Raw genomic sequence first — 8,863 nt, 5'->3', positions numbered from 1 at the left:
AAACCATGAGGTTGAGAGGGGCGATAGGCTTCGCGCCGCGCAATGGTGGTGGTAACAATATATCCGGGGGAAACTTATAATTTTATTAATTTATTTCCACAACGACGGTCTATGTTTATTGACACTTACTAACTTAGAGTATCCTAGCGAATGGAGAGACAAGTTGTGGGAAAGGAGTATGCAAGCAAGTCAAGATGAAACTAGATAGGGGAGTGGAAATTGTGGAGAAATTTTTACCCTTACTACTAGGAAACACGAATGTTATCATGGGAGTACAATGTTAGAGGGTTCAATCGATATGAATTAGAAGACTCGTACAATAAGATTTCAAAGCGGGAGCCTCCACATTGATCCAACCTTATAACTGTAGAATAACACTCATGGCTATGCTCCGTACACTCAACAAGGTACAAGGTAAATTGAAATGGAGCGTAGTAAGGAGGAAAAATACCTAAAATTTTTTCGTGAAGTCTTAGACCACCACCAAAGGGGTTTTTGAAACTCCTACCCTCAAATACAAATGAATATGAATGAGATTGAGAAACGCATCAGGAGATGCTCGATGTGAGAATCATTCGTTGTATTCCTTTTTTTTGGTGAGTGTTGTTATTTTGGTAAAGAAAAAAGACAGGTCTTGGCGTTTTAGGGTGGATGACCGAGCCCTAAATAAAGCTCCTTGAAGGTCGACTATCATTAAACATTGATCAAGGCCAACGACACTCACATAACGGTTTTTCACACCCATAAAGGCCATTATGAGTTTTTATTGGTGTCTTTTGGATTGACTAATGCCTTAGCGACTTTTCAATCGCTTACAAATGAGGCATATCGGTAAGCCCAGTGCACATTGGCGTCCTCGCTAGACGAGGGTCCGGGGAAGGGTCCCACCACAAGGGTGTATAAGGGACAAGCCTTCCCTTGTCAATTTGACAAATAAGGCATATCGGCCATGCAAAAATTTTTGTCGGTCTTTAATTTATGATATTCTAGATTATAGAGGGAATGAAGAGAAGCATGTAGAACATCTACAAAAAGTGTTGAGTAAGTTGGCCGAACATAAGGTTTTTGCAAACAAGAAGAGTGAATAGTGGCTTACTTAGGCCATATAATCTCACATGCCAAGGTGGTCGCAGGCATGGTGAAGGTGAAGGTGATGATTGAGTGGCCCATCCCCAAATACTGAAAAAGATTTGCGAGGCTTCTTAGCTCCACCATTCCCCACAGCCACACAAGAAGACACCACTTCCCTTGACTTCATCAAAGGGCCGCTTAAATCAAAGGGGTTAGATATCATCCTAGGGGTGGAGGTTTGTGTATCCAAATATACCATACCTTAAGTATCCTTCATGAAGGAAATAGTTCGACTCCGTGGATTTTCTTAGGGTCATTTGGTTCACTAAGCTGGATTGGATTGGTATAGATTCTCATACTTGGGTGGTATGGATTCTATATCTCATTACAATCTAAAGTTGTTTGGTTTAATCATGGAATAGATTCTCATACTTGAGTGGTAGTATAGATTATGAATCCTTGGGGGGGAGGTGGGTATGAGATTCCAAGTGAACAGAGTGGAGTTAGAATCCCCCGAGTATGAGGTTCCATACTTAAATAGCCCAACCAAACAAATAAAAATGGAATGGATTCTAAATCAATTCCAACCCATTCCAAGAAGCTTAACCAAACAACCCCTTAATCTATTGTATCAAATAGAGAAAACATTATTCAAAGCATTTGTTGGAAGGAACTGTTTCACTTGTAGGGTTTTAAGCTCAATTGAAAAATAGAGACTGTCAACAAGATCCTTTAGGTGTACGTGAGATGCTTTTCAAGCGAAGCCGAGGCTCTGACAAGGTGGCTCTCTTAGGCAAAGTTCTCAAACAACACTTTGCCCCACACTTCGATGGGAATGATACCCTTTAAGGTGGGGTATGGTAGGGACCCACCAAAGGGTCACCAAGGTAGGAGTCGGACACACAACAGTATAAATTGAAGGAGCGGTTGTACAGGAGGGGATTTGGATATCATGTTGGAAGAACTAAGGATGATGCTGAAAGTGCAACAAAAGATGAAGAGGGGAATGTCGATCAACAAAGGAGAGAAGAATCCTTGAAGGTGGGAGATGAGGTATACCTAAAAATCCAACCGTAACAGCAGACCTTGGCCAGGCCAAAAGACTCTTTGAAAAGCTGCAGAAACGTATTAATGGCCTATTGTGATGATCCCTGAACCTGCCAGACACTTGTAAGCTTCATCCAGTCTTTCATGAGTCCCAACTCCCAATTAAAAAGGGCCATAAACAGCTCACTGTTGACATAGAGCTAGAATTGCAGCTAGCAGAGGTGATGGATGTCAGGCATAGGAGGAAGGAGAGTTCAACCATAACTGAAGTCTTAATCAAATAGAAGGGGTTGCAGCCATTTGAAGCCACCTAGGAAGAAGTCGTGACGTTAATGATTACTTGGTTCCACCTTGGGACAAGGTGAATTAGGGGGAAATGATGTAACAGACCATAACAGCCCACCAGAGGTTCCAACTACACCCAAAAGAAAAGAAAAAATCCAACCAACCAAGGAGGAAAGGAGGAAAGGAGAAAAAAAAAAGCATCGGTAGCACAACAAGCAGTAGGCAGCAGGTGGCGGCCCTGTGCACAAGAAGACAAGCCGTCTAAAATCAACCTAAGGAATGTACATAAACAAAGAAAGAGAAAGAATAGAAAGAATAGGCATTTTGTGAGTGAATTTTCATTAAGACTTGTGACCTAGACTCACTAGCATGGAGAGTTGTAGCCTCAAGTTAGAGTAAATATGTAAGAAAGGCTTAGCAATACTGCAATATCAATCAAAGTATCAATCTTTCTCTTAATTCCTACTTTGTTGCATAAAGACTAATCAAACAGTCTATTACATTACATCATTGAGGACATGCTAGTAAATATAGGGAACTAGTACATTCCAAATGAAGTTGTGATACTAGAAATGCAATAAATGCTGGGAAATATTTATTGAGGGTCAGAGTTTAAAAAAAAATCTAATGTTTAGATCAAAGAGCACATTTTGATGACTAGTAAAGTGCCAAGCACATCAAAAATCCTCCATTGGAGCCTTAACAAGTGATACAGAGTGTCCTTCATGGAACATAAGCTCCAAAGTGCAACTAAAATCCTTTATACCACAAGTAACACCACTTACAAATTGTATTTAGTGAATCAATCTTATCTTCTAAAAAGCCTACTCCCTCCGTTCCACAATGATGTTCTTGTTTGAAATCTTTGACTCTTTTAAGAAAGAGAGAATCTTCTAAATTTCTCTTAATCTATAAGAATAAATATAGTCATGTGGGATCTAGTTTGATTCGTCTTGGTGAGTAGATTATTAGTATCTAACTTTTATAATATTTGCTAGTGTGAGATTAAAGATATTTGCGGTCAAAGTTGGGTAGAAATTTGCATCGATTTACGAAACAGGATCATTATTCTGAAACGAATGGAGTAATAATTAAGATGACGAAACAGGAACATCATTCTGAAACGAAGGGAGTAATAATTAAGATGTAAGAAAGTTTGCCACCATGACTTAAGACTAATTCTGTTAAGTTCGTGTCATACTATAAAATAAATAGATAAATTGTATTGCTAGTCTAACATATCTTTTTTTGTGTTCGCTTGTATAATTGACAAATCAAATTGCTTATAGTAAGGTTTGGCACCATAAATAGCTCGTCCGACAAACATATGGATGAGGAATATTTGGAACTCACACCATAATTTGGGCCTCCTGAAAGTCTAGAGTCGAGTATATCTATTTTCTTTTTTACCCATGGTGGATCACGTTCACTGAACCAAGATACTTCACCAGTACTCTTATGCTTGAAATCTGGTTGCTTCGGATTCTTCTTACTTTTCCGATTGTCATACCAGTCACTTGGATCGGCAAACAATAATTGCAACAACTGAAGCCGATTATTTTTCTTTTGCAAGCTAGATCGCCTAATCCTACAAAAACACTAGAGATAAATAAAAAAAAACATAAAAAATATTATTTTAAGCCCCACCATTCTCCCAAATATCTTGTAATTGTAACATGCTTATCCAATTAACAGTGAATTTTCAGCTTGGGGACATAGTATTAGAAAATGCCTTCCAAACCCAGATCACAATGCTATAAAATATAAATCATCTAATAAATGACACGAATTGATAAATTAGGCTGACAATATTGCAGAATTCTATTCTTCATAAGTACATAATCAGTTTTTCAGTCCTATTAAGACACAGTTACCTTCACCTTAGAAAAAATATTTAAATCAAAATTAAATAAACAGTAAAATCAAGTTTAGATCGATACATATAAGATTCAATAGGTAATAATATGTTTTTAATAGTAAAAAACTAGTTTGATTTTGTAAGAACAAGTTTTAATCAGTAACTAAATAGAATAAATACAACAAGGAATCAGAAAAATATCATCTTCTATCAGTTAAAATTAGCTTTTTAAACATATATACTTCGTATATTACAAGATAAAAAAATAATTGAAACTAAGTTTTAATCAATCAAAATCAGTAGAAAATGAAATTCAATAAAAAAAAAAAAACAGTGAAAAGAACAAGCAAATTTTTAAAATTTCCAAACGACATCATATACATACACTCATCACAATGCCAATGAGAGCATCAATCCCAAGATATAGCCTTCTGACTTTAGTCAGAAACCTTACCAATTTCTTTTTCTGGATCCGCAACTCTTTGAGACAATTTTCCAGGTTCATCCAGCTTTACATAATTTAATTCTTTTGCTGTCACCTGCAAATGAAAATGAACAGGATAAAGACCCTGTGATGGAAAATTTCACATACATGTAATTTGAACCTCTGGCCACATGGCCCACATATCTGAAGATCTAACCCGTCCCAGTTACAATTTGAGCCCTTGTGAATGGAAGGCGCGCCATAACGTCATTGGAAAACATATTACTTCCAAATGAGCTTCACCAATGTCGCACTAAATAAAATAAGACAAGGCATATCAGCCTCTTACCCTAGCCGTCATTTACGTTTTGTAACATTTCCTGCATCATCCTAACAAAGTTACATACCACAAAAATGGAGAGCAAACTCATCAAAAACTTCAATTTGGTGTCAATTTCAACACTTAAGCTCCAGAAGATTTTATTTCAGAAAGAAAGAGCTTTGAAAGACTGCTTTACTGGTAAAACAATCATTGGCTCTCTCTCCTCTAAAGTTAACTCCCAGCCTCTGATCACACACCTCTACCACACCATCCTACGCATCAAACACTTTTAGGTAGTGACACTGTTGTGCTAGAATTTTCATCCCAAAATTCCTATGTTCTACATGTAATCAAGTTACAGGTTACAAGTTAGCGAAATACAGGTTGAAGATAGCTGCATAGCTAGCACTCGGAAACCAAGCAGGCTGAGCATATTTTCAAGGAATATTCCCAAGAATCTTCGAGTAGAATGAGATATAAAATCCCATCCGTGGAAATAGGAACCACTTCCAGCAGTCCAGCCGTTAAGGAAGACTGATTCAAACTTGGAAGCAACTGACCTGGAGATGTGGAGAGAAAATAGGAGCAGCTTTAGCCCTCAACACTGGATTTCTAGGAATTGAGGGAGTGAGCCGTTGAAGGTCTTCTGAATGCTTTCCTGGTTTATAAATGTAGGCACGTTCATTGCAAAGGGCATGACAAATAGAAGAACCTTACTATTAAGCATAATTCAAGAGTTCTAGTCGCATTATTATCATTCAATTAATAATCTATAACTACATTATAATCTGTTCAACCAAAATACTTAGTGGATTGGTGGACTCATAGCCACCCGTAGTTTTTACCCTTGTTCTCAGGGTTTTCTGCGTCACCATCTCGTGTGTCTTCTTCCTCTTTTTCTTTTGTTCATTTCTTAGATCTCAATTAAGCAACTTCCATCACCTCAATCTAGCTGTAGTTATCGCAACCCAGGTCGAACCTGGTATCCAGTTTTTTGACTAATTTAGTTAAGCGCCGTCTGTGGGGATACATTTAGATAATTTGGTTTACCCTTCATCATGGGAGAAGATCCAGATCCAAATGCGAACGCATTAATTGAGAAATTGCGAGAAGAGTTGAGAGCTTCCAGAGAGCGAAGCCAGAAGCTCGAAGAAGAGTCTCAAGCAACCTTAGCGAGGCTCAAGGCCGAAACTAAAGCATCCTAGGAGAAGTTGTCTAAGGAACTCGAATCTGTCAGGATCAACAAGAAAAAGAGGGTAAAAATCGATGACATTCCCCAATTCACCCTGGTATCCTCCGATGAAACTGAAGAAGAAGACGAGAGAGAGAAATCTCGTGGTAATGAGGATCAATCTGGTGGGGACCTCAACCTTATGACTAGGGATGTTGCCGTCATCAAAGCCCAGAACCGGAAAATGATGAAGCTCCTGACCCGGTTACCAAGTGCTCCTAAACCTGTAGCTTATGCGTCTCGCGATGGATTCGTTGAATCCCCTTTTGTGGAGGAGATTGCTAAAGTGCGTATTCCCACAAAGCTGAGCATCCCCTCCTTCCCAAAGTTGTACGGTGGAACCACTGATCCGCAAGATCACGTGGCCCAATACAAGCAAAAGATGTGGCAATTGTCAATCCCGTGGGAACTCATTGAACCCACCATGAGTAAGTCCTTTCGCGCTACTCTATCAGGACCTGCAATCCAATGGCTTATCAATCTGAAGCCAGATACCATCGCCAGCTTCTTCTGCTTGGTGAACAAATTCTACCAGCAATTCGCTACCAGCCGAGAGCTGGATAAGCAAAGCAGTGACCTGTATCGAATCGTTCAGAAGTAGAACGAGACAACCCAGCAATATTGGGACAGGTTCAATCGAGAAATGGTCAGCATCAAGAATTGTGATCACTCAACTGCTATTGAAGCTTTTCGCAAGGGTCTTAATTACAGATCCAGGTTATATTATGAGTTAACAAGATATCCGTGCGTCTCGTTTGAAGAAGTTAGAACCAGAGCAATGGCCGAAGTCCGTGTAGAAGAGGATGAGCATGCCAGAAGCAGGGTGGAAAGGAGACCATCTGGGTATTCGGGAAACCAATCCTTCGGAAATCAAAACTCCGGACCCCGGCAGGGTAGCTGGAAACCAAGGCGCAGCAATGTCAACAACATATCTGATCCAGGAGCAGGTGAAGGCTCCAGCAGGCCAGCAATAGAATACCATCCAGATATCTGCTCATATGGTTTTGATACTGATGTAGTGGGAGTTGTGAACGCTCTCAAGGTTATTGGATAACCAATGAGGTGGCCTAGGAAGAGTGACAAGCCTGAGCACTAGAAAGATAAATCAAGGTGGTGAGAGTACCACGGAGATCATGGGCATAGGACTGACGAGTGTAACAGTCTTAAAAGAGAAGTAGCCTGGCTGCTAAAGAAAGGCTATCTAAAAGACCTCCTCGGAAAGAAAGGAAAAGGACCTGAAATCAAGCGGGAAGCCTTGCCAGGTCCACCAGCTTCACCCACCCCGGGTGTTATAATCCAAGCAATATCAGGAGGATCTAGCATCAACGGTCTAACCTACTCCAATGCGAAGCGTATAGAAAGAGTTGGTACCTCAGCGTCCAACATCCCCCAAACCTATCCAAGTAGTGAAGAGAAGAAGCTGGACGATATGACAGTCGCATTCGACGAGAGCAGGTTCGATGAGCCCGAGCATCATGATTGTTTGGTAATCTCCCTCCATATGGGTCATTGCAAGATGAATAGAGTATTGGTAGATAATGGAAGTTCGGCTAACATAATTTTCAAAGACGCATTAGATCAAGCCGGCTTCAAAGAGTCAGATATCATCAAGAGGTCCACAGTTCCGGTTGGGTTCAATGGTGAACCTATGAATTCCCTGGGGGAAATCCAGCTACCAACGCTACTCAAAAGAGTTAACATGATGCACAATTTTTACGTGATCGATTGCAAAACTGCCTATAATGTAATAGTGGGAACCCCTTGGATCCATAAAATGAAAGACATCCCATCTACCTATCATCAGCTGCTCAAGTTTCCAAGCCCGTGGAGAGTAGCAGTAGTCAAAGGAGACAGAAATCATGCGCGAGAATGTTACCGGCTCGCCCTGAAACCTCATGGCCCTACCATCTAGCAATTACAGCAAAATCCAGCACCCAAGCGCCCAGATGAGTTACAATTAGATGAAGTGGTGTTGGATGAGTCAAAGCCAGAATAAAAGGTTAAAATCGGAGCTGCACTGACGTCAGAACAGAAAGAAGCTATCACCAAGTGCCTCAGAGAAAATTCAGATTGCTTCGCATGGTCACATCAAGATATGAAGGGAATCAGCCCCGAAGTCATCACCCATAAGTTGAATGTGGATCCCAGCATAAGGCCGGTAAAGCTGAAAAGGAGGAAATTCGCCCCAGAGCGTAATCAGATCATCAATGAAGAAGTTCAGAAGCTGCTAGATACCAGGAAGATAAGGGAAGTCAAATATCTAGATTGGCTAGCTAACGTGGTCGTCGTCAGCAAAAAGAACGGAACCTGGAGAGTCTACATCGACTTCACATATCAGTTCTAAATAAAGCATGCCCCAAAGACATGTTCCCTCTCCCTCATATAGATTCCATGGTAGATGCAACAGCTGGCCACGAACTCCTCACCTTCATGGATGCATATTCCGGCTACAACCAGATTTTGATGCACCCGGACGACCAAGAAAAGACGGCTTTTATGACAGATAAAGGAATCTACTACTACGAGGTGATGCCGTTTGGCCTGAAGAATGCAGGTTCAACCTATCAGAGGCTAGTCAATAAAATGTTCAAGGACCAACCGGGGGACACCATGGAAGTGTACATC

This window comes from Chenopodium album, chromosome 22 (genome assembly GCF_948465745.1).
Source record: "Chenopodium album chromosome 22, dcCheAlbu1.1, whole genome shotgun sequence".
NCBI classification, from domain to species: Eukaryota; Viridiplantae; Streptophyta; class Magnoliopsida; order Caryophyllales; family Amaranthaceae; genus Chenopodium; species Chenopodium album.
Note: the sequence above shows the minus strand (reverse complement) of the source record.